This window comes from Leucoraja erinacea, chromosome 3, assembly GCF_028641065.1.
Source record: "Leucoraja erinacea ecotype New England chromosome 3, Leri_hhj_1, whole genome shotgun sequence".
Taxonomy (NCBI): domain Eukaryota; kingdom Metazoa; phylum Chordata; class Chondrichthyes; order Rajiformes; family Rajidae; genus Leucoraja; species Leucoraja erinaceus.
The window spans coordinates 62,495,505-62,523,354 of record NC_073379.1 but is presented as its reverse complement, the minus strand read 5'-3'; the positions used below and the strand labels follow the sequence as shown (position 1 = coordinate 62,523,354).

At 43.3% G+C, this 27,850-nt stretch overlaps 1 protein-coding gene across 1 annotated transcript in view; it reads right to left on the bottom strand.

Annotated features, from left to right (window-relative positions):
• The window catches only part of rfx3 (regulatory factor X, 3 (influences HLA class II expression)), a 265,213-nt gene that overhangs the window by 174,056 nt on the left and 63,307 nt on the right, over positions 1 to 27,850 (bottom strand). Inside the window, exon 2 of the mRNA XM_055632801.1 lies at positions 7,318 to 7,370. The gene's annotated coding sequence lies outside the window, so the exon portion shown is untranslated. The remainder of the gene's footprint in view (positions 1 to 7,317; positions 7,371 to 27,850) is intronic.

Genomic DNA, 27,850 nt, shown 5'->3' with positions numbered 1-27,850 from the left:
ACTATAATGAAATAACTGGCAATTATTCATACATGACCACCACATCCGAAAGACACTTTGCACCATTTTCTTATCATTTCCTCTGTATGTACCATAAGCCGCTTTGTACTAAATCAATGTAAAATAATGATGGTTAAATACATTATTATAAAATAGAATAAAAGGAAACAAATCCCATGCAGGGCCATTAGCCTTCTTTGTTAAGGAAAAAAGCCAATTATCTGCAGCTGTCAACCGTAAAGATCCAGAACCATTTAGGCTAACATTAGTCTCCACCTGACTAAAGCAAGGGGCAATTTTAGTTCTTTATGATGTAATTCCCTTTTGCTATACAAGACAAGGTGAATGCAACTAAATAGCACTGACTATTAGCTAAAAGAATGAAAGTGTTGAAAAAGTTTTGCATCAGTTAGCAAATATATTTTTTGCTGCAGGATCACATGCACTGTATAAAAGTAATCTTCCCAACCAAAACTACAAAGAAAAACCACACTGACTACGGAATAGGCTTGCTTTTCTTCTGAAGAAAGTTCAGTTTCTGACAAAATGTTTATTATAGCAGTTAATATGAATGAAACCAACACCAACCAGTGGCAGTGTGAACTGTGAGGAGGATGGTATGAGATTGCAGGGTGACTTGGACAGGTTGGGTGAGTGGGCAGGTGCATGGCAGATGCAGTTTAATGTGGATAAATGTGAGGTTATCCACTTTGGTAGCAAAAACAGGAAGGCAGATTATTATCTAAATGGTGTCAAGTTGGGAAAAGGGGAAGTACAACAGGATCTGAGGGTCCTTGTTCATTAGTCAATGAGAGTAAGCATGCAGGTACAGCACGCAGTGAAGAAAGCGAATGGCATGTTGGCCTTCATAACAATAGAAGTTGAGTATAGGAGCAAAGAGGTCCTTCTGCAGTTGTATAGGGCCTGGAGAATTGTGTACAGTTTTGGTCCCCTAATTTGAGGAAGGACATTCTTGCTATTGAGGGAGTGCAACGTAGGTTTACAAGGTTAATTCACGGGATGGCGGGACTGTAATATGCTGAGAGAATGGAGCGGCTTGGGCTTGTAGACTCTGGAGTTTAGATGGATGAGAGGGATCTCATTGAAATATATAGGATTATTAAGGGTTTGGACACGCTAGAGGCAGGAAACGTGTTAATCCTGGCCAGATTGAAGGGGCTAGGACTCTAACATTGGGTAAAAGCTTCAGGGCTGCTGGGAGATTTGGTCAATTTGAAAGTGCTCTCTGGAACTGGGGCAAGCTGCAGAGTGGTGCCAGTTTGTCTAGAGCCGAGATCCAAACTGCAGGAAAAGAATAAGAACATCTGCAATCCCTGTCAATTAAGTGCAAAATGCATAGAATGGATTGGATGACTGCAAACCAGACATACACCTTGTAAATAATTGTAAATAATGTTGCAGAGTTCTACTTTGCCGAGTGTTGATTGGATGAGGTATTGAGCCTTGTCTGGTTTTCTTGCAGATCAGGGTAAATGTTGCTATGTTTGCTTCGTGCGAGAGGCCTTGTTTGAATACAATGTATTAGCTGCTGTATTATTGGGTTAGGGAAATGTCTGTTATGTATGGAGTTAATCAATATCTATAATTGGATTGTAAAGAGACCACCCCCATGTGGTTCGGCCCCTCAAGGTCCGTGGACCTATAAAAGTCCGCTGCCACGAGGTCCTGCGTCGATCTTCTGGGAGAGCGCTTGGGACTGCGTGACCTTCTGGAGTGTCTCTGTTTAAGCGAGGCCTAGAGGGCTTGATCAGGCAGATACGAGGATCGAACTCGCGGTGGTTAGGTATAGTGATTGAACTGTAATTGTGTTTTGTCAAAATAAAGATTAGTTGCGCAAGCGCTTGATTCAGTGGTTTTTGACTGAAACTAGACTGGGGGAAGCTTAAAACAAGCTATTTACACATGTTCCCAATGTTGGGCGAGTCCAGAACCAGGGGCCACTTTTTAAGAATAAGGGGTAAGCCATTTAGAACGGAGACGAGGAAACACTTTTTCACACAGAGTTGTGAGACTGGGGAATTCTCTGCCTCAGAGAGTGGGGGAGGCCGGTTCTCTGGATACTTTCACGAGAGAACTAGATAGGGCTCTTAAAGATAGCGGGGTCAGGGGATATGGGGAGAAGACAGGAAGGGGATACTGATTGGAAAACCAGATCATTTTTCCGAGACATGGACACCATTCATTGATTACAAGGATAGTATGGCGCAACACAACTTTGGATTTAAATCTAACTATGGGTTGGGTGAGGTGGGCGGGGAGGGACGAGTGGCAGGTATAGCACCACTTATCTCTCTCTTTTTCTTTTTGTTCTTTTTTATTCTCTATTCCTCTCTTCTTTCTTTCTTTTACCCACTCTTTGGTTACACTACTTTGTTAGTCTAGGGGTCCTATCTTTGCACCTCACTTTTTCCCTTTCTTGTTCTTTCTCCTTTCTTTTCTTCTAATTTAAAGCTAAAAAGTCAAAATTGAAGTTGTACAACTATATAATTGTATATGCCGTTTGTTTTCCTCTTGTACATTTGCTTCTAATACGCCCACACTTCTGGGTTTTATAGTCCCTCCCCCTCCCACCAGAAGGGGCGTGGCCTTCATAGCGTGATAGGAGAGAGAATCTCAACATTTTCTAAACACTAATAACTCTTTTATTTATCATCGATGGGAAAAACCCTCAGCACCTGATGAGCAGCGGGGGACTCTGAGTAAGATGGCCAAAAATCACAGCCGTACGTGGTAGCGTTTTTTCTAAAATCAATATAAAGCGCAAACAGGAAGTGGTCAAGATTAGACTTTTAATTATATAGAAGGCAAGGCAACTTTAATTGGGCAAGGTAACTTTAATTAGGCAATGCAGCTTTAATTAGGAAAGGCAACTTTAATTAGGCAAGGCAACTTTAATTAGGCAAGGCAACTTTAATTAGGCAAGGCAACTTTAATTAGGCAAGGCAACTTTAATTAGGCAAGGCAACTTTAATTAGGCAAGGCAACTTTAGCATTTCCAAACCAAAGGCAACACAGCTTAAGCATTTCCAAACCAAAGGCAACACAGTTTCAGCATTTCCAAACTATATTTTCAAACCACATTAAGGGCAGACAGAGAGACGTGACCCTCTCACATACCCATCTTGCAGAGACTGACTGAGGCACTCAACATTTCCGGATTTTATAGTCTCTCCGGAAGGGGCGTGGCCTTCAGGAGAGAGAATCTCAACATTTTTTAAACACTAATAACTCTTTTATTTTTAATCGATGGGAAAAATCCTCTTGTCCTGCGCAGCAGAGGGGGACTCTGAGTAAGATGGCCAGAAATCACAGCCGTAACTGGCAGAGTTTTTTCCAAAATCAATATACAGAACAACAGGAAGTTGTCAAGATCACATTTTTAGTTGTAGAAGGTAGATACTAAAAACAAAAAAAACCGAAAGGATGAACACGCTGCTGGCGAGGCAGTCACTCGCGGCGCCACCCTATAAGCGCGATCCTACATTGGGGGCATTGTTTTTGACTTTGCACTATTATGTTTACAAATCTGTTGTACTGCAGTAAATAAGAATTTTATTGTTCCATTTTGGGACATTACCAAAACTCTGTCTTGTTTCTGGCTGTCTATGTGTAAGTCTGTGCAAATTTCTATTTTCCTATTTTCTTCCAAACGCTAGACCACAGCCTTCCCATTTTCACACATTCTACTCACATTTTTCCCGTCGAGGCGATAAACATCTTCCCGTCGCATTCCCCACGTATATTTATGCACTTTTTAATCGTTTAAAGTTTTTTAAAAAGCCAGAAAACTCACCCATTTCGGACAAAAAAACCCGAGTGACGTCACAATCGACTCGCAATGCAGGACGGGACCCTCCGGGAGGGAGAGGCACTCCAGCGCACTCACGTGGCGGCCATTGCTGGCGCCCGACGGGTGGGAGGGGCTGGAGCTGGAGTAAGAGCTGAGCCTGGGACTTGGGATGGGGCCATGACTGCCAACACCCGACACCTGGTGACGAAGGAGGTGCCGCGGGCCCTGGCTCCATCCGAGCCTGGTGCTTGAGCTGCAGTGAGAGCCGAGCCCGGGGATGAAAAATAAGCTGCTGCTAGAACCAAGTCAGGGCCGGGCCGAGTACGAGAACCAGGTCGAGTTCCAGGCCCTAGCGCTGCTCCACAACCTGGGTAGGTCCTGGGGCAGGGAATGGGAGTGAGGGGAGGAGGATTAGGGAAATGAAGGTGAGGGAGATGGGGTGGTAGATGGGATCGGGGGGGGGGGGGGGGGGGGTAGAGGAGGGTGATGCCCACTCCCTATCTATCCTCACTCCCACCCTCTTTACCCCCTCCCACTCTACCCCCTTCCCTCTCGCACCCTCCACTCTACCCGCATCCCTCTCTAACCCCCACCCTCGCTACCCTCCGCTCCCTCTCCCTCCCACTCTCTATCTTCCTTCCCAACTCAACCCCCTCCCTTTCCCTCTCCCCCCTTCCTTCCATCTACCCCCCCCCTCTCTGCCACTCTCCCTCAACCCCCTCCCTCTCTACCCCCCCCCTCCCTCTCTACTCCATCACCCTCCCTCCCTCTCTACCCCCCTCCCTCTCTACCCCCATCCGTCTCTACCACACCTCTCTCTCTACCCGACCTCCCTCTCTAGCCCACCTCCCTCTGTACTACCCCTCCCTCTCTACCCCCTCCCTCTCCAGGCAATGAAGAGGGAAGGTGAAGAGGAGGGAGTGCTGGGGGATGAGGAGATATGAGCCACGCCTGCGCAGTTGGGGGCTACGCGTGAGTGGTGGAATCTTACGTTGGGGGAGCAGACCCAATGGGTCTGCACAGCCTGCACAGTAATGCCTCCATCTTCTATGTCACAACGGGAACCCGTCAGCCGCGCTTGCACAGTTGGGGGGTATGGGTGAGTGGTGGAATATTGCGTTCGGGGACCAGCTCTCCCGTGTGACGCTGCGCCCCCGCCCCCGTGTTGGGGGATGGAACCCAACGGGTCTAACTTGGTCTAGTATGACAATAAAACATTCTTGACGCAAAACCTGACACCTTTTTATTTATCTCTCACAATGGGGCATATTGATAGAAAATCTCCAGAATAAATGTGCACAAACCATGAGTTCTAACCAGTATTAGAACTCATCCTCCAGCAAGGTATTAGGATGAATGTAACATTCTAAATCCCACAGATCCCATTATTAAAAAGCGTTATAATTTTGTATCATATGCAAATTCAAATTTCCTCTTTAGATGGTGCATAAAATTAATTGAAAGTGTAAGCAGGATTAATCAAATCCAATATATTCAATAATTGTATTCAAGTCAAGTCAAGTTTATTTGTCACATACACATACAAGATGTGCAGTGAAATGAAAGTGGCAATGCTCGCGGACTTTTGTGCAAAAGACAAACAACCAAACAAACTATAAACACAATCATAACACACATATTCTTTTACATAAATAATGGAAGGAAAAACGTTCAGTAGAGTTAGTCCCTGGTGAGATAGGCGTTTACAGTCCAAATGGCCTCTGGGAAGAAACTCCTCAACCTCTCCGTTCTCACCGCATGATAACGGAGGCGTTTGTCTGACCGTAGCAGCTGAAACAGTCCGTTGCAGGGGTGGAAGGGGTCTCTCATGATATTGTTGGCTCTGGACTTGCACCTCCTGATGTATAGTTCCTGCAGGGGGCAAGTGAAGTTCCCATTGTGCGTTCGGCCGAACGCACTACTCTCTGCAGAGCTTTCTTGTCCTTGGCAGAGCCATTCCCAAACCAGATGGTAATGTTCCCGGACAAGATGCTTTCCACCGCCGCTGCGTAGAAGCACTGGAGGATCCTCGGAGACACTCTGAATTTCCTCAATTGCCTGAGGTGGTAAAGGCGCTGCCTTGCCTTACTCACAAGTGCTGAGGCGTGTGCTGCCCATGTCATATCCTCGGAGATGTGGACTCCCAGATATTTAAAACAGTTCACCCTATCCACAGGATCCCCATTTATCCTCAATGGAGTGTACGTCCTCGGATGATGTGCCCTCCTAAAGTCCATGATCAGCTCCTTCGTTTTTTTGATGTTCAAGAGGAGGCTGTTATCCTGGCACCAGAGTGCTAGACCAGCCACCTCCTCCCGGTAGGCCTTCTCGTCGTTGTCTGAGATCAGGCCCACCACCACAGTGTCATCAGCAAACTTAATTAATGAGTTGGAGCTGAACCTAGCCACACAGTCATGTGTGTACAGGGAGTACAATAGGAGGCTGAGGACGCAACCCTGGGACGATCCTGTGCTCAGGGTGAGGGACTTCGATGTATTCCCTCCCATCTTGACTACCTGGGGCCTGGCGGTGAGAAAGTCCAGGACCCAGGCACACAGGGAGGTGTTGAGCCCCAATTCCATTAGCTTCCCGGCCAGTCTGGTGGGGACTATCGTGTTGAAGGCTGAACTGTAGTCTATGAACAGCATGCTCACGTAGCCCCCCTTCTGGCTGTTCAGATGGGAGAGAGCGGTGTGCAAGACCTGGGAGACCGCATCGTCCATGGATCTGTTCGGACGGTATGCGAACTGCAACGGGCCCATGTTCCGAGGGAGGAAGTCGCAGATGTGATTCTTCACCAGCCTCTCAAAGCATTTCATGACTACCGAGGTAAGGGCCACCGGACGGTAGTCATTCAGACAGGCTGGGGAGGCATTTTTTGGTACCGGTACAATGATGGATTTTTTGAAGCAGGCAGGGACCACGGACATTTACCCAGTCAGTGAGAGCAGTACAAGAAATCAGTTAAAATGGACAATTTGGTGATCTTAAGGCCAGTTGGTTTTGATATAGATGGTTTAATTAAAAATAAAATATCTCAGTAAGCTCAACTTCCATTGGTAATTTATTGCACAACAGTCTATAAGCTATTGTGCAAGTAATCACCAATGGAAGTTGAGCCTAAAATACACAGTCCTCACCTTGGCCACAGGCAGTTGAACCTTTTGGGTTGTTCTTCCTGAGATATTTTATTTTTAATTAAACTTTCCACAACGAAGAAGCTCAACAGAGTGGAGCAGCAGGACTGTGCATATGGCAGTGATTTTCCCATGTCACAAAATCCTCACAGTCAAGAACTTCATAATAAATGCAAATGTACTTGAAAAATGAGGCGCGGGACATTGGCAGGTGAACTGCAGAAGCATTGGTAGAAACCGGAAAGCACGTCATAAATTATACTGGCACCTGGGCTAATTAACAAAAGGTAATCTTTCAAAAAGTATACAACGTTACATCGATGTTGAAAGAAAAATGCAGAAATTATTAAAACATTTTTGTGTACTCACATTGTGACCGTTGTTCTCCAATTGTGGGTTCTAACAATGGACTTAGCAGGAACCTGAGGGATAAAATGAGGAATACAAACTGAGTTTTGAAACAAATAATAAATTTGATCAGCATTGAATTAAAAATAATGTGCTGGATGAACCAGCAGATCAGGCAGCATCTATTGAGGGAAATGGACAAACGACATTTAGGGTCGAGGCCGTTCTTCAGACTTTGGGACCCTGAGCAAAAAAACAAAGAGTTGAGTTTCTCCAGAGCTTTATTTTGTATTCCAGAATCCAGCATGTTCACTCGCTTGTGTCTCCATTAAAAAATTCTCGTAATGCTAGATGCGATTCTGTCATGTCCATGTGAATAAATCTGCATAAGATTTGAACAAGACAAAGGCATGTTGATCTGTCAAGTCGTCCTCACTATCGCCTGGAGACATGACAAAATAGGACGAGCATCTCCATAGAATGGTCAAATATCAGACTGACAGCATAATCCTTATTAGCCTCCTCCTGAGGCGCTGATCATCTAGGAAAACTATATCCTTCTCTCCTTAAGTGACATCAAAATACAGCATACACCATTATATTTAGCATTGAGTACTTGGAATCGAGAGCAAGGCATTCCTCTAGCCAAGCTGTTCCAAGTCATAGCTTTAAAACCAAATAGTAAATAAGTACCCACATAAAGTTAGTGTGAAAGGAATCTGGAAAAAAACTTTCTGCTGGGTAGAATAATAATTACCACAAGAGTAAGATGGTGTCATTGTTGGACGCCCTGTCCACAGTCGTCCAACCAAGCCTTTGATGTCCTCCCCATGGTTTAATAGTCACAATGACAGCTTCTTATTTAAGAGCCATTTGTTCTTACCTACAACTGCCTAACAGTGCAAGGTCTGGGTTGTTCACCTTCATCATTCACAGTCAATTTCCCATTCACAATCAGATTATCTAATTGGTGAAAATCATTACTGGATTGATGATGAAAAGTGTTAACATGATCAGGAATCAATGCTTTGACATAAAACCAGATTTGAGTAATTTGAATAGTGAAAGAAAGACGTACTTAAAAAGTAGTTGTATTGCTTTCCCTTCAAATTAATACTTAGCCAATGAAATATTGTTTTAGTGCAATGAAAACAGAAAATGCTGGAAATACTCAGCAGTCCATGGAGCATCCATCAGTGAAGAGACAAATAGAATTAACATTTTAGGTCAATGGCCTGATTTTGCCACCTCCAACGGAACCCCACCACTAGTCACATCTTCCCATCTCCACCCCTTTCTGCTTGCCACAGAGACCATTCCCTCTGCAACTCCCTGGTTCACTCATCCCTTCCCACCCAAAGCACTACCACCCCAGGAACATTACCTTGCAACCACAGGAGATATAACAGCTATTCCCTATACCTCCTCCCTCGAGTTCATTGAGAGACCCCGACAGTCCTTTCAGGTGAGGCACTTGCACCTCCTCCAAGCTCATCTACTGTATCTGTTGCTCTCGGTGTGCCACCTATATATTGGCGAGACCAAGCGCAAACTAGGAGATCGTTTCACTGAACCGCTATGCTCAGTCCTCCTTGGTCTACGTGATCTACCAGTTGCCAAACATTTTATCTCCCCTTCACATACTGACCTTTCTGCCCTGGGGCTCCACCACTGTCGGGGTGAGGTCACATGCAAATTGGTAACAGTACCCCATATTTCACTTGGAAAATGCTCGCACCCTATGTGCCCATTCCATACCTACCCTACCCCACCCAACCACCCAACTCAACTTTTTTTTTAAATGTCTCAATTTACTGCGCTCTTTTAAAAAGGAAAGCCAAACAGAAAATAATTGACATAAAAATTCATTCATTTTGGAACTTTAGGTATTTACTAGACTAAGTGGGACCCGTTGGGTCCCAGCATCACACGGGAAGGCTGGTCCCCCAACGCAATATTCCACCTCTCCACCAATTCTAATATACACTCACACACACACACTCCACCTCACACACACATACACTCACGCACACACACACACATTCACTCGCAGGGAGGGGGGGGGGGCTTTCTGGAGCGCTAATATGGATGTTGTGGGCTGAAGGGACTGGTTTCCAGAGAGCTAGTATGGACATTGTGGGCCGAATGGATTCTTGGGCTAGTGGCTCAGTCACTCAAGCCTGTTGTGCTGGCAGCTCACTCACTCACGGCTGGTGGGCTGGCAGTTGGCTCACGGCTATTCCTTGAAATTCCATTTCAAGCAGGGTGCAAGGCCACCAAATTCATGTATAGTTTCTTACCACTTCAAGCAGGGTGCAAGGCCACCAAATTCAAGTGCAGTTTCATACCATTTCAAGCAGGGTGCAAGGCCACTAAGGACATAGAGTCATGACCTCTCCCTCCTCCATCTTGCAGAGACTGAGCCACGCCCACACTTCTGGGTATTATAGTCCCTCCCACCAGAAGGGGCATGGCCTTCATGGCGTGATTGACAGGATAGTTTTTTTTAAACACTAATAACTCTCTTATTTTTCATTGATGGGAAAAATCCTCGGCACCGTAGGGGGACTCTGAGTATGATGACCAAAAATCACAGCCGTACGTGGTAGCATTTTTTCTAAAATCAATATAAAGCGCAAACAGGAAGTGGTCAAGGTTAGACTTTTAATTATATAGAAGGCGAGGCAACTTTAATTAGGCAAGGCAACTTTAATTAGGCAAGGTAACTTTAATTAGGCAACACAGCTTTAACATATCCAAACCAAAGGCAACACAGCTTTAGCATTTCCAAACCAAAGGCAACACAGCGTTTGTATTTCCAAACCAAAGGCAACACAGCTTTAGCATTTCCAAACTATATTTTCAAACCACATTAAGGGCACTGACAGGTCAGTAAAACCACTCGTAGTTTAGTAGACATGTGTTCAGTGTTATTCGCAGCTCAGACTGAGAGACGTGACCCTCTCGCTCCCCCATCTTGCAGAGACTGACTGAGGCACTCAACACTTCCGGGTTTTATGGTCCCTCCGAAGGGGCGTGGTCTTCAGAAGAGAGAATCTCAACTTTTTTTAAACACTAATAACTCCTATTTTTCATCGATGGGAAAAATCCTCTTGTCCTGCGCAGCGGAGGGGGACTGTGTAAGATGGCCAATAATCACAGCCGTAAGTGGCAGCGTTTTTTCTAAAATCAATATACAGAACAACAGGAAGTGGTCAAGATCAGATAGATAGATAGATAGATAGATAGATAGATAGATAGATAGATAGATAGATAGACACCAAAGAAAATGAAAGTTCAAAGAAGCAATGCACAAGAGAATTGTCAAAGCAAATGGAATTGGTACAACGGAAAATATGGTTAGCATAAGAGTTTCAGAGACAAGGAGCACGAGAATATGAGGCAGCAAAGACCAAGAATACTATTTTCAGCCCTATTGACCATAACCTTTCTATTATTTTATAGTTTAGTTTATTGTCATGTGTACCGAGGTACAGTGAAAAGCTATTTTGTTATGTACTATCCCATTTGCGGAAAGACAGTGAAAGATAAAGTCTATAAAAGTCCAAATAAATAGACTGTGAGTCTCCAAAGAGATGGATGGTAGCTCAGGACTGCTCCCGAGTTGGTGATAGTATGGTTCAGTTGCCTGATAACAGCTGGGAAGAAACTGTCCAAGAATCTGGAGGTATGGGTTTTTACATTTCTGTACCTCTTGCCTGATTAGACGGGAGCAAAGGGATTGCCTAAGGTGAGACATCCTTGATTATGCTGGTTGCGTTGCCGAGGCAGCATGAAGTATAGATTTGTTAATTGAGTAGGATTCCAAAAATCTCAGTTTTTAATGAAACCGACAATAGAGCTTTTTTGATCCTCCAGTGAAGACAATTCAGAATATTTACTCATCAGTTCGCCCCATCTTGCACAATTTTAGTTGTAAACAGCCATCCTCATTTTGAGACTGTGACCATTAGTTGAAATCCTCTGCCAGAGAAACATCATACCACCTAAAGTTATTTTATACATTTCAAAGCAGTCACCTCTCATTTTTCTAAGCTCTAAATAATAAATGCCTATCCCATTCAATCTTTTATCGTGTAACAGACCTGGCATTTGAGAAACATTATGATGAATTTTCAATGTACACCTGTTACAGCAAGTACATCTTTGGTTTTTGATTAGGTTTGGGTTTTTTTAGGTCTTCAGCACTCATGTTGAGCCAATCACTGCTGAGGATGGCGATTTTCATGAAATTTCCTCTTCTCATTGCTGTTTAATTGTCTTCCAGCATTTAGTTACAGAGCGATACCGTGTGGAAACAGGCCCCTTGGCCTAACATGTCACACCGGCCAACATATCCCAGCTATAGCAGTCCCACCTGCCCGCATTTGGTCAATATCCCTCCAAACCTGTCCTATCCATTTACCTGTTTAACTGTCTGTTAAATGTTGAGATAGTCCCTGCCTCAACTATCTCCTCTGGCAGCTTGTTCCATACATCCACCACACTTTGAGTGAAAGTTACCCCCTCAGATTCCTATTAAATCTTTTTCCCCTTCACCTTAAACCTGTCCTCTGGTCCTCGATTCACCTACTCTAGACAAGAGGCTCTGTGTGTCTACCCGATCTATTCCTCTCATGATTTTATACACCTCTATAAGATCACCCCTCATCATCTTGCGCTCCAAGGAATAGAGACCCAGCCAACTCAACCACTCCCTATAGCTCAGACCCTCTATTCCTGGCGACATCCTCGAAAATCTTCTCTGTCCTTTCCTTCTCTCCTATAGCATGGTGCCCAGAACTGAACACAATACTCTAAATGCGGCCTCACCCAACATCTTGTACAGCTGCAACATGATCTCCCAACTTCTATACTCAATACTCTGACTGCTGAAGGCCAATGTGCCAAAAGCCTTTTTGACCACTCGATCTACCTGCGACTCCACCTTCAAGGAACCATGCACCTGCACTCCTAGATCCTTCTGCTCTACAACACTACCCAGAGGTCTACCATTCACTGTGTAGGTCCTGCCCATATTAGACTTCCCAAAATGAAACTTCTCACATTTCTCTGTATTAAATTCCAACACCATTCCTCAGCCCATCTAGTCAATCGATCAAGATCCTGCTACAATTTTTCACAACCATCTTCACTATCTGCAAAACCACCCACTTTTGTATCATCTGCAAATTTGCTAATCTTACCATGTATATTCTCATCCAAATCATTGATATAGATGACAAACAGAAACAGCACCGAACCCTGAGGCACATCACTAGTCACAGACCTCCAGTCCAAGAAGCAACCCACCATCACCCCCGCTTCCTTCCACTAAGCCAATATTCTATCCATTCAACTATCTCTCCTTGGATCCCATAATATAACCTTCCAGAGCAGCCTATCATGCGGAACCTTGTTGAATGCTTTGCTGAAGTCCATATATACATCTACAGCCCTGTCCTCATCGACCTTTTTGGTCACATCTTCAAAAAACTCAGATTTGTGAGACACGACCTCCCACGTACAAACCCATTCTAACTATTCCTAATCAGCCCTTGTCCATCTAAATGCTTGTAGATCCTATCCCTCAGAATACTCTCTAGTAGCTTTTCAATGACAGATGTTAAGCTCACTGGCCTATAGTTCCCAGCATTTTCTCTACAGCCCTTCTTGAATAGAGGCACAACATTTGCCATTCTCCAGTCTTCCAGCACCTCTCCTGTATTTAAAGACGACACATAAATCTCAACCAGCGTTCCTGCAATTTCCTCTCTGGTTTCTCACAATGTCCTCGCATATATCAGATCAGGCCCTGGAGATTTGTCTACCTTCAAACACTATTGTACGGTCAGCACCTTTTCGACCGTAACACATCACTGCTCCCAAGACACTTCCAATGACTTCCCCAAGTTCCTCCACCCTCCTGTCTTTCTCCTCGGTAAGCAGAGAGGAGAAATCCTCTGGTTCCACACACAGTTGGCCGCTTTGATTCCTGAGGGGTCCCACTCTCTCTCTAGTCACCCTTTTCCTCGTTATGTATTTATTTCTCACAAGATGTGAGAGGATTGCAGAGCTTTGATGATTACCACTAGTAGCAAGATCACCGCTACCTATTGCAGGCTGGTGGTCATGCTCAGCATGGATGAAATCCTGTGGTGTGCTGCGGTAGCATCTCATAATGTTTTGGTATACCCGGTGCTGCTCCTGGTATGCCTTTTTACACTCGCAATGAAATTGGTTTGTGCTGCTAGTTTGATCGTAATGATCATTTTATGGATATGCAGGGCCTTGAAGTTATAGTCTGGTGATGTTCATTTCAGCTGTTGCTGGTTGGCCACATCACCTCATGGGTGCTCAGTTTTAATCTGCCAGATCAGATCTGAGGCCAGCTGCACCACCTCCATTGCTCCCTCTATGTTAGTGTTAGTGACTATCCTTTGAACATTGACATTTCACAAACCCTCACCATTTAAATATACATAGTATTTCTATTTTTTCCATCAAAGTTGATAAGCTCAACTTGCCCCACATAGTACTCCATCTACAATGTGGCCACCCATTCATTTACTTTGTCCGTATTCTGGTGAAATGCCTTTACATTCTCATCACTCCTCACATTGCCAATTAGTTTGGTGTCATGTCACATTTGGTCCCCACAATTAACTAGTTGATATAATTCTGTATCACTGGAGCCCACTGTAGTAGTCTAATCAGCAAAATGTGCCAATCAAAGAAGAGCCTGTTTATTTACACTTTGTCTTTTATTTGTTAACCAGATTTCAGTCTACTATACATATCCTTAAAGAAACTCAACATAATAATTACATTTCTATTTCATTAATCCTAATTGACACAGCTCAAGGATCCATAAGATCAGTACATCTCAGGAATAGGTCAATGGCTCACCATGTGTTGTGTAAGGAGTGGATGCGAATGTTGGAAAACACAGAATTAGTGTGAACTGGTGGTCAGCGAGGACACAGAGGTCAGAAGGACATGTTTCCATGCTGTATATGACAATGCCAGCTCTGATGCCACCACTGTATAAACTATTCCCATCTGCCTGTGCATGGCCAATATCTTCCCATTCTTTGCCTGATCATGCATCTTTATAAATACTTTTAAAATGTTGCTATTATATCTCCTTCTATCACCTCCCCTGGCGGAACTTTTCAGGTACCTGCTCAGTGTAAAATAAAAACAAAGCTTGCCTCCCAAACTCATTTAAACTCCCTCCCTCTTATCTTAAATATGTGCCCTCTAGTATTTAACATTTGCACCCTGAGAAAAAGTCTCAATTACCAACAGAAAAAAAAATCATGTTATTATTTTCTTATCATCTTGACTCCAAATCAATTATTATAGATTGCTGCTTAGCTGCAGGGAATATGTTAGGAATAACATCAGTCACATGCTTGGGATATCAATGCAACGTGGTGTAATTTCACCTGAGCACACATCTTTGTGACACAACTCCGCACAGCAACTTGACTAAATACAATTAAAAAAAATTATTGGTTAAACCTTGGATAAATCTTGGTTTATTCTTGAAAATCAGAATCTGGAGAAGATCAGGATTGAGGGTGCCTTTTTGAAAATAAATATGTTTTCATTATTAATGTCTCTGTCCAAGTACATTTCATGCTTTCTGAAGAAACAAAATGTTTCAGTTATTTCACAAAGAGGGTAATTGTGGTTGGAGTTGGAAGTAGAATATTTACATATGAATAATTCCTTGCTTGTAAATATAGAGGTTCCGATTCCTTTATTGCTGCAGTTAACAATGAACATATTGGTTTTCTCTAATATGCCATGCAATATATACAGTGTATTACATAAAGTGAACCAAGATCATTACATGAAAGATATTATTTAAAAAATAAAGCATAGATTTCTTCATGAGATCACAATTAGGCAATTGTGAAGGATGACAGAGGCAAAATCCAAATACATTTTGCTATCAGAGAGATAGACAGGAGATAGTGCTAGATTAATGGCCTTCGGTGTTTTTAACTATTCGTGTAATCCTATATTTTTGTTTTAACGTTAACTCATTTTGTTGCAATGTTGGTTCACCTGTCGAGACCAGGATTTGTTATTCATTGTTAAATGCCCATGAAGTGGTAATGATAAGCCACCTACTGTACCTCTGCTCCAATGTATCTGGTGAATGAATTCCCAAAATGCTATCGGGAAGAGAGTTCCAACATTACGACCCAGCAATGAAGGAGCAATGATAAGTTTCAATATTAGGATAGTGTGCACTTAAAAAGTACCTGCAGACAATGGTGTTTTATTCACTTGCTGTCTTTGTCCTTCATGGTGGTAGAGATAATATCGAGAAAAAGTTTATGTAGTAGTCTTGGCAAGTTATGAGGAAATATATAATAGAACCGCTCTGATAGTGACTTTTATATAAACTAGGTAATTTGCAAAAGAAAAGCTTAAGGTTTTCAGACATATATCTCCTAACGAAATAAAGTACAATGAAACATACACACAGGGAAAGATGAATCAAAGCATGGAGGCCTGAATTTGAACCTGCTTGGCTTGGTTTACTGCTTTGAGGCAATTGTAACGTTGGAGGAAATTGTATTTGATATGACTTTGTGTTGAAGAATGGATAGCTGAATAGGGGCCTCTTCTTAGGCCAGAGGTCAACTGCTCTTTTCTCTATGGCACATTCTTAAGCTGTGAGGGTTATGCTGAGATTGAGACAGAATTCAAGGCTGAGAGATAATAGACCCCGTAGTTAGCCTTGGTTGTGTTAAATTATAATGAGGTTGTGATAAGGGATGGATGATTGGAGAGCAAGAATATTGATGGATATGTTTATAGAAAGTCGAAGAAGCTGATGTAATTCTGATGTAATTCTGAGTTGTGAATTTACGCTTTGTAATATTTGTAAAATACCTTGTAGTGAGATTGGAAATCCGGTTTCCAGATAGCAGGAAAGGGGCTACAAATTAAAATTAAGTTATATCCTGGCACCAAACACTTATTAATTAAGTTGACAGATTTATGACCCATGTATGCCTGGTTGGGAGATGTGTATGTGTTTTGAACTTAGAAACTGTAATTCAGCAAACTCATATAATTAATGTTTTAAATACATAGGTAATGATATTTTAAACTGTGTAAAATTGTAGTGAAACAATTTATGAAATGTATTGTCTTAGTAGGAATGTAAACATTAGACTTTGTTTAGGTTTATAGAAATATCTTTCTTCTTGGTATGGAAAGTGTATATGATGTGTGATCATTGTATTACATATGTATCTTATAGGTCTTTGAGGTCTTTGATAATTGAGCCTACTGGGGTTTTGCTGTGTTGAAATAAAATAAGCAAAGTTATACCACAGGCAAACAAAGGTTGTGAGGCCAGTGAAGGGGGGGTCATGTGACTGATGTTGTAAATCACCGGAAGGACTCAGATGATTGGTTACTTGCTTGAAAACGTCTTGAAAACGTCATAAGCAAACATGCACGCATATTTGCCGACAGTTACACTGGAATAACAGGGTACTCTGCACACATTCGTCTTAAGCAAGATGTGAAACCTGTGTATTGTCGACCAAGACCTGCACCATATGCACTAAAGCAACAAGTGGAGGAAGAATGCAATAGGTTAGAGCGGAATGGAGTACTCGTGAAGACAGACCAGAGTAACTGGGCAACGCCAATTGTGGCCGGACCCAAAGCCGACAAAATTGTTCGACTATGTGGTGACTACAAAGTCACAATCAACCAAGCCGTAGATGACGAACAATATCAGTTTCCAACCTCGCAAGATCTGTACGCAGAACTGAGTGGAGCAAGAGTCTTCACTAAACTGGATTTGTCTCACGTTTACTCACAACTCAATGTCGACAAGGAGAGTCAGCAGTACTTGACTATCAACACAAATAAGAGCTTGTATTCATATACAAAGCTGCCCTATGGTGTGAAATCCTCCCCGAAATGTTTTCAGTCTGTCATAGACAAAATGTTACAAGGCATTCCACACTGTGTGTGCAACCAGGATGACCTACTGATATTCACAGAGGGCATGGTAGAACATCTGAAAATCCTTGAGCAAGTTCTCACACGACTGAACTGCCACAATGTCAAACTGTGACAAAGTAAATGTGCATTTGCGCAGTCAGAGGTGGTCTACCTTGGACTCAAAGTAGATGCCAACGGACATTGCCCTGTGAAGGCGAAAGTGGAAGCAATAGTGAATGCTCCAAAACCCAACAATGTGTCAGAGCTACGATCATTCCTTGGGATGGTGCAGTTCTATGCACGATTCCTTCCAGATTTAGCAACTGTGCTAAAGCCACTACATCATCTGCTACAAAAAGATGTGAAATGGACGTAGGGAAAGGAACAGCAACGTGCATATGACATCTGCAAGGAAAACTTGACAAGTGACAAACTCCTTGTTCACTACGATACGACACACGAGATGAAACTTGCTTGTGATGCTTCAAGTTATGGTGTATGTGCAGTGATCTCCCACGTAATGAATTGCTTTTGCATCCCGCACCCTATCACCGAGTGAAAGCAATTATGCACAGATAGAAAAGGAAGCACTCATCATCGTGTTCGGAATCAAGAAATTCCATCAGTTTCTTCTCGGCAGACCATTCACCCTAGTGACTGATCACAAACCACTACTGGTGATACTTGGTCCCAAGTCAGCTGTACCTTCTATGGCGGCATCAAGGATGCAGCGCTGGGAAATTTTGCTGTCCCAGTATGACTGCAAGGTGGAGTACAAGGTGGAGTACAGTTGCAGATGCGTTGTCCCGGTTGCCTCATGAGAACTCTGACGTGGAAGTGAGAACTCAATCTACACACTGCAAGTGGTAGATTAAGACTTTCCGATGACTGCAACAGAAATTGCAGCAGAAACAAAGAAAGACACCGTGCTAAAGAGGGTCTATGAACAGACATTGAATGGTTGGACTGAAATCGATAGTGGATTGAACTCAGAGCTGAAGTCTTTCCATAATCAACGCCATGAATTATCATGTGAGCAGGGATTCATTCAGTGGGGTTACAGAGTGGTTGTATCAGAGTCTTTGAGAAACAAAATTATGAATGAACTTCATGCCGAACATCCTGGCATTGTCAGCATGAAGTCAATTGCCAGAAGTTTTGTGTATTGGCCTGGTATTGACAGTGACATCGAGTCACTGGTGAGCAAATGTAGCATCTGCCAAAATTGCCAGAGTAAACCACCAAAAACACCACTGCAACCCTGGTCATGGCCAATTAGACCTTTTCAGAGAGTTCATGTAGATTTTTGTGAAAAGGGTAATGATCACTTTCTGGTACAAGTAGATAGTCATTCCAAATGGATTGAGGATAAGCATATGGGGTTAAGCACTACTACTGAGTGTACCATAGATGAATTGAGATCAATTTTTGCATGCCATGGTTTACCGGATGAACTTGTTTCTAATAATGGGCCTCAGTTTTGTTCAGAACGGTTCAAAGAGTTCATGCAGTGGAATGGTGTAAAACACACATTTGTTCCCCCCTACCATCCAGCCTCCAACGGGTCGGCAGAAAGGTCTGTTAGAATAACCAAAGATGCTCTCAAGAAACAGGTTTTGCAGGGTAGTTCAAAGCTCAGCATGAAACATCATTTGGCTAGTTTCTTGCTGAAGTACAGAACCACACAACACAACAGGTTACTCACCTGCAGAACTGTTGATGAAGAGTACGCTAAGAATACGCCCAAGTCTAGTTCAACCCAATTTGGCCTTGAGAGTTGAGCAAAAACAGTAAAGTCAAAAACGCCATTTTGACTCCCACGAAAAGGTGAGGTACTTCAAGCCAGATGAGCAGGTTCGTGTTCTCAGTCCTCCCAACAAATCCAGTCGAGACAAATGGGATGTTTAGAAAATAGTGGAAGTGTGTAGAACGAAAAAATACTTAGTTGAAGTTGGAGATAGGATCAAAAGTGTTCATGTTCATCAAATGATTCCAGCCAAAGATGAACCAAAAACTGAGCATGAAGTCCTAATCCCTGAGTTTTTATCTGAAAGTGAGTTGGAACAGACCACTGTGATTGAAACACAAAGTTCAGTTAGTACAGACAAAGAAACAGATTCCTCTGGCCAAAGTCAGAGTACTAAAACAGAGCCAAAAAATCAAACAGTTGAGTCAACACCTAAACCTGTTACACCTGTAACTGTTAGACGATCAGGCAGGATCCGTAAACCATTAGTCAAATTAGGTTTGTAAGTTAAGTAACTCACTGTATAAGTAAAATGAAAATGTGTAGACATGTAAAATAAATATTATGTTTATCATTTAAGATTTCATAAATACTGGTTTAAATCAAGTATCACAACAACAAAATTGTAACTGAATACTTAGATTTAACACTTTAAAAAAGGAGAGCAGTGTAATACATATTCATGCATATGTTAATGAGTTGGTGTTCAATATAAGCAGGGAATGTTGGGTAATAAAATCTCTCTCGTGATCAAGGCAACCAGCGTGTAAGTTGTTATTCATTCTGCCGTTCGGAATATAACACTGGTTAAGAGAATCATTTTATGAGAAAGAGAGCTTTCCTCCATTTCAATTAAAATAAAATGGATGAGAAGTTGCGAAGAGAGAGAGCTGAAACCTTGTTTTAAGAAACTACATATTTTTCTTCACCCAACAGCTCACCTTTGTATCAACAGGTTACAAATATGCTGCTGCATTTAGATGGTTTACTTTTACATCAGATATTCATGATAGACATCACTACTCTCTACATGGCATATAATCAGTAATTTTCTCTCAAAATGGTATGATATCTTTGCACATAAAACATCTAAAATCTAATTAATAAACTGAGAATCAAACTTAAATATCACTATATTGCCCTGAAATTAATTCCCTAAACTGTACTAACTGTAACTGTGCGGATAAAAAAAAGTTCAATTTCTCAGTAGACATCTCCCCACTTCCCCTAAGATATCAGACAGTAAAACCACTATTTTGAATTTCAAACTTAGCATTAGAAAGCTAGGTGGCAGTGTGAACTGTGAGGAGGATGCTATGAGGATGCACGGTGACGTGGATAGATTGGGTGAGTGGGCAGATGCATGGCCGATGCAGTTTAACGTGGATAAATGTGAAGTTACCCACTTTGGTGGCAAAAACAGGAAGGCAAATTAAAATCTGAATGGTGTCAAGTTGGGAAAAGGGGAAGTACAAGGAGATCTGGGGGTCTTTGTTCATCAGTCACTGAAAGTAAGCATGCAGGTACAGCAGGCTGTGAAGAAAGCTAATGGCACATTGGCCTACAAAACAAGAGGAGTTGAGTATAGGAGAAGATGTCCTTCTACAGTTGTACAGGGCCCTGGTGAGACCACACCTGGAGTATTGTGTGCAGTTTTGGTCTCCAAATTTGAGGAAGGACATTCTTCCTATTGAGGAAGTATAGCATAGGTTCACGAGGTTAATTCCCAGGATTCCCGAAATGTTGATAGAATGGAGCGACTGGGCTTGTATACACTGGAATTTAGAAGGATGAGAGGATATCTTATTGAAACATACAAGATTATTAATCTGAAGAATGGTTTAGGCCTGAGCAGCATCTATGGAGCGAATTTCCTTCGCTCCATAGATGCTGCTGCACCCGCTGAGTTTCACCAGCTTTTTTGTGTACCTCCGATTTTCCAGCCTCTGCAGTTCCTTCTTAAACAAGATTATTAAGGGATTGGACACGCTAGAGACAGGAAACATGTTCCCAATGTTGGGGGAGTCGAGAACCAGGGGACACAGTTTAACAATAATAATAATAATAATAATAATAATAATAATAAGTTTATTAAATAGCACATTTATAGTCAATTTTCATTGACCCCAAAGTGCTTTACATAATTTAAAAATCAGTTCCATACAAAGCATAAAGATGGGTTAACAAAATAATAAAATGCATAAACAGGACACAACACAAAAATTTTGGCCGTCCTCGTCCATTTCCCCTCCCCCCCCCGTGGACAAGACCAGAGTCCAGAGTCCAGTCCAGGATCGGTCTTTCCTCACCAGAGCTTCAAGATTGTGTAGGCCGCAGGCCGGCGGTTGAGATTTAAAGTCCCCGCCGCAGCCAGAAGCACCGTAGACTGCAGGGCCGGCGGTAGAAGCTCCCCTCCATGGGTGATGGTAAGTCCATGCCGGGCCCGCGGTAGAAGTTATCCGCGGGCCGGCAATGGCGGCTTCTTCTTCCCCCGGGTCCCCCACGAGAGATCCCGGGCTGTAGACGCCGCAGAAGCTGGAACTCTGCAGACCGCGGCTTCAGGCTGCGACTTCAGGCTGCCGGCTGCCCCAGGCCAGTGAAACGGAGCACTCCCCTCCGGCGAGCCCCAGCGAGGGCTCACCCGCTCCACGCCGAGTCCACACTGCGCCCGCCGCTGAAGCCCCCGGCACGTCTCCGGGAAAGACCTCGCCGATCCTTGATGGTAGGCCACGGGGGAGGCGACCTGGAAAAAGTCACCTCTCCATGGAGGAGGCGACCGAAGCGGTTTCCTCCTTACCCCAACCACACCACCCCCCACATAAAAAACCCCACTAAATACACACTTTAAAACATACTAAAAATAAAAATTAAAATTGAAAGGCTGACGCGCTGCTGCCATGGCTGCCGCCAGAACAGCGCCCCCTTCACATGACCCCAATAAGGGGTTAGCCGTTTAGAACTGAGATGATGAAAAACAAACAAGAATTGCATTGTCCTATGTGGGACACATGACAATAAACTCTCTTGACTTGACTTGACTTTTTCCACCCAGAGAGTTGTGAATCTGTGGAATTCTCTGCCTCAGAAGGCAGTGGAGGCCAATTCTCCGGATGCTTTCAAGAGAGAGTTAGACAGAGCTCTTAAAGATAGGGATCTTTAAGGAATATGGGGAGAAGGCAGGAACGGGGTACTGATTGTGGATGATCAGCCATGATCACAGTGAATGGCGGTGCTGGCTCGAAGGGCCGAATGGCCTACTCTTGCACCTATTGTCTATTGTTTATTATCATCCTACTTGGTTTCCCTTAAGCAGGCGCTGCCATTTGTGAAGTGGCTAAAATACTTTCATTACAATGTTTTTGTCACCTATCCATCGTTCTAACCCTAACCCTTATTCTAATTCCATAGATTCCAATGGAGCCACAGTAGACTGCAGTTGCAAGAATCTTGAGCAACATTTTGAAGTCTGAGTCCCAACCAAAATCATTGCCTGTCCATTTCCTCCTCAGATGCTGCCTGAACGACTGAGTTCCTCCAAGACTTTTTTTATCCATAGATTCTAATTATAGGTTCAAGCCACTGATATTTGAATGAAGAGTTAAACTGCCAGGAAGAAAGCAAATTTCTCTCTTAACATAATGTACATAAAAAATGGGATCAAATAAGCATTATAATGATTTCAGAATTTTTATTTAAAAGGACGCCTATCCCACAATATAATAAATAAGGTTGGAATGATATTAACATTATTGCTGAAGTTTGCTTTTGTACATTTTCAAAGCTAGTTATTTGAAAAACTTGGGTGTCATCAAATATTCAATCTAAACTTGGCACTACATTTTGAAGTTATGTCATCAATTATGATTCCATGCCCTTAGAATTGGATCAAGTATAATGAGGAGGCAGGTTGTAATATCTCCGACTGTTGCAATTTTGAAAATATTCAGAAGATGCATGCATGATATTAACATTAATTTTCAAACAATCATGCTGCCCTTTCAAATGACATGTCTTTCATGGATTTCAAACTTAATAGACTTGAGATGTGTCAACAATATAACAATTCTTGGAACATAAAATAATGAGTAATCCATGCCCCTGTTATTGATCTACTCAGCAATGTTGCTATGAGAGAGCCAATATTCAATCACTGTTCAAGTTAGTTGCTATGCAACACGAGAATATGCTACATTGATAAATGTTGTAACTGGGCCCTTGTCACTCCAATGATTTCTGAAAATACTATTGAGTCATACAGCACGGAATTAGGCCTTTCGGCCCAACTTGCCCATGCCGACCAAGGTGAATTGAATTGAATACATTGTCACATGTGACAAGTCATAGTGAAATTCTTTGCTTGCATACTCAAGGTATGCAATAGTCGCATGAAGATGGCTCTTACAAAGTTACAATGTATCCTGCTCCAGATCCACCCTTGTTCTCCCCCCCCCTCCCCCACCACCTCACGGCCGATGACAGCTCCTACCTTGCATCACCCCTCCCCTCCCCTCCCCCCACTCTCTAGACCTATGTCCTCTGGTTCTTGATCCCCTTACTCCAGGTAAAAGACTGTGCATTCACCCTCATGATCTTATAGGTATTGTACTTCCGGTGGCGCTGGTGCCAGCAGCCTCCACCTACAGCCCGGTATCTTTTTGTTTTTTTGTTTATTTAGTTATGTTAAAGTGTGTTTTTTTTTAATTTTTTGGTGTCTTTATGTGGGGGAAGAGGGCACGGTGCGGGGGATACCGTCCTTCAGCCGCTTCCTGGTGAGGACGCGACTATTATTCGAGTCGCGTCCTCGCCCCCCCCCCCTCCCCCCACAGCGGCCTACCTACCTGGATTGGCGCGGCCTTTCCTGCCGGGATCGACCGGAGCTCCAGCAGCGGCGGGACAGTGCTGAAACATCGCGGGGCTGGCGATGCCTTACCGGGGGTCGCCGTCTGGAGCCCGGAGTGCTGGACCTGCTGCACCAACATCATGGAGCTGCGGTTTGCGGAGCTCCCAACGCGGGCGGCGCTGATGGACAGCGCGGGATCCTGCGACTCTGCCCGGCTCGACCTGCGGACTCAGGAGCTGCAGACTCCGGCAGCGGGAGGCGGCTGATCAGAAGGTCCGGGCCGCTGAGGAGGAGGATGCTCACCGTCGGGGTTCGGCGTCGGCGTTCCACCGGCCCGGCGTGAGGGCCTGAACATCGGGCCATCCGGGGCGGCGACTGCGGGTGCTCGGAGGCCCCGACCACGGATGAACACGGAGGGGAGGCTGGCTGGACTATGGTGCCATCCTCACCTGGGTGCCATTTATGTTATGTTGTGTTGTGGACTTTCTGTGTTTGTGCTTTTTTTGTAATTTAATTTCAATTTTATTTTTAATATGTTTTATTATTTATTTATTATTTATTTATTCTTTTTTATGATTTTATGATACTGCCTGTAAGGGAAATTCATTTCGTTGTCTCAAATTGAGACAATGACAATAAATTTGAATACAATACAATACAATACACCTCTATAAGATCACTCCTCATCCTCCAGGCAGCCAAGGAATGAAGTCCTAACCTGCCCAACCTTTCCCAATTGCTCACACCCACAAGTCCTGACAACATCCTCATACATTTTCTCTGCACTCTTTCCAACTTAACAACATCCTTCCTTTAGCAGGGCGACCAAAATTAAACACGAAACTCCAAATACAGCATCATCAACGTCTTGTACAACTGTAACATAACGTCCCAACTTCTATATTCAATACCCTTGCTGATGAAGTACAAGGTACCAAATGCCTTTTTAACCACCCTATCTACCTGTGATACCACTTTTACGGAGCAATGTATGCAAGGAGATATGGAAACCAGTTCAGCACACAAAATTGGTTATCATCTAAAGAATTAATCAATATTAGAAGTTTCCTCCAACTGTGCTCATTTGCAATTCTTCTGACCTATCATCTACCCCTTGGACTATCTTTAATCAATCTTTATCTTGCACTAAACCTTTGGCCCCTTTAACCCGTATCTGTACACTGGACAACTTGATTGTAATCATCATAGTCTGCACGCAACAAAAACCTTTTCACTGTGTCTCTGAACACATGACAATAGACTAAACAATCCGAAATTTACTTTGTAATTTCATTTAAAGTTAATTAAGAGATTGTTGGATCCCAATATAGCTGTCAATTGTTAGTTATTTAAAAGTAATTTTCTATCCCTTAACTACATAAAAAAATGTTGAGGACCTGGCACCAATCCCTATGGAACACCATTTGTTAAATCTTGCTAAATGGAAAAGACCAATATTTAGCCATGCTTCTGAAGCTAGAGATAACAGGTATTGCCACAATAGCCAAGGCAAATAACTGCAGTGCCTTTTATAGATGGTATGTACTGTGGCCATTATGAGCCAGTGTTAGAAGGTGTGTATATTCAGGATAGTAGAAGGAGTACCAAACAAGTGAGCTGCTTTGTGCCGAATGGTATTGGGCTTCCAGTATTACTGGAGCTGCACTCATCCATGCAAGTGTGTGGTATGCCATCATACCGTGAATTTATGTTTTGTAGATGAACAAGAGAGTTTGTGATATCAAGAGTTAAGACACTCAGAGTGTACCCAGTCGGAGTCATTATTGCCTAGAAACTCAACTGGACCAGTGTCTGGTTAGAGTCTGTCTTGTTAGGGGTGGTCATTACCTAGAACTTTAGTGGCAAAAACATTGATTGACATTTATTAGCTTGTTCGTTAATGTTGTCTCAGCCTTTATGCATGTAGGGATGAACCTTTATTTGCTGAAGAGTTGCACATGGGATTGAATTGTGCACATTCGTCAATGTACATTCTCACTTCTGACCTTATGATGGAAGGAAGATCAAAGATGAAGATAATGAAGATGGCTGGAACCTGAGCAATGGCCAGAATTCCTAGCGATATGCTGAACCTGGAATAAATGATCTGAACCACAGTCAGCGTCCTTATCACAAGGATGACTAACCATTGCAGTATTTGATTTGTCTATTGATTTCAGTTTTATCAGGGCTCATTGATGGCCCATTAGGTATAACGGCCATGGTGTCCAAATAGTTTATTTGGGTTGAAGCCAAATGGTCCTGATGAAACCCAAACTCAACATCAGCGAGCTGGTTATTGCCAGTGAATGTCACATGATAGTACTGACATGACACCTTCTACACTTTGCTGATAACTGAGATCACCCTGATTAGGCAACACGTATCCAGATTGAATTTGTCCCATTTTGTTTTTAAATGGTATTATTGAGCCATTCTTGATGCTGGACATCAAAACTATTTACCCAGAGATCATAAAGTGAACTAGTAACTTTTATTGCTTATTGTGTTAAACATGGAGTGCTAACTCAAAGGAAGGGTTGCAAATGTAAAATGTTAACCCCATTTATCTTTACACAGATGCTGCCTGACTTTTGTAAATGCAGTTAAAACCATTAGATCTGTTGAACTTGTTAACAGAGTAAAGACTTGGTGACCTGTTTCCAAATGTTTGTGTCAGCTTAAGAATACTATTTACGTCTTGTGGATTTGGCCAGGCTAAGTATTCAAAGTCAAAGTCAATTTTATTCATCATATACACCTGAAGGTGCAGTGAAATGAATTTGCCAGCAGCGATACAATTAAAAAGAACACACAATACACAATAACATTTAACACAAACATCCACCACAGCATTCTTCACTGTGGTGGAAGACAACAAGGTTCAGCCAGTCCTCCTCCTTTGTTCACCTGTGGTCGGGGCCATAACCCCACCGTAGTCGCTGCTACGGACGACCCGATGTTCAAGCCCCCTCGTCGGAATGATCCAAACTCTGACGTCGGGACGGACAAACACACTCCGCGGCTTGGATGACCCGACTTGGCACTTTCCTACCGGAGATCGTGGCTTCAGGATGTTATAGGCCGCAGGCCGGCGGTCGGAGATCATCTGCGGCGATCCCCGGCGAGGGATCCCAGGCTCCGGATGGTAAGCCACGCCAGTGGCTAGAAGCTCCGCAGATGTCTGAAGCTTCAGGATGTCAACGTATTGAATTCATAGTATTGAATCAAACATTGCCAGAAAAATACATTTTCATGCTGTGATTCGAAATGTTTCACAAAAAAAGGCCAGGAAAGCTCTTTATTTAAAGTAAATACTAAGCCTATCAACCTTCTTTTGCTTTTTACTAATAACTAGACTAAGTGGAACCCGTTGGGTCCCAGCATCACACGGGAGGGCTGGTCCCCCAACACAATATTCCACCTCTCCACCAATTCCAATATTGGTGGCCATTGGTGGGGGGGGGGGGGGGGGGGGGGGGGGGGGGGGCTTGGGGGGCTTTCTGGAGCGCTAGTTTGGGTGTTGTGTGCTGAAGGGACTGGTTTCCAGAGGGCTACTATGGACATTGTGGGCCGAATGGATTCTTGGGCTGGCGGCTCAGTCACTCAAGCCCACTCACTCACTCTGGTGGGCTCGCAGTTGACTCACGGCTATTCCTTGAAATTCCATTTCAAGCAACGCTACTAAAGACAGCGAGTCGTGACCTCTCCCTCCCCCATCTTGCAGAAACTGAGCCATTCCCACACTTCCCTGTTTTATAGTCCCTCCCCTCCCACCAGAAGAGGCGTGGCCTTCATTTCATGATTGACAGGAGAGAGAATCTCAACATATTTTAAACACTAATAACTATTTTATTTTTAATTGATGGAAAAAATCCTCGGCATCTGATGAGTGGAGGGGGACTCTGAGTAAGATGGCCAAAAATCACAGCCGTACATGGTAGCGTTGTTTTCTAAAATCAATATTAAGCGCAAACAGG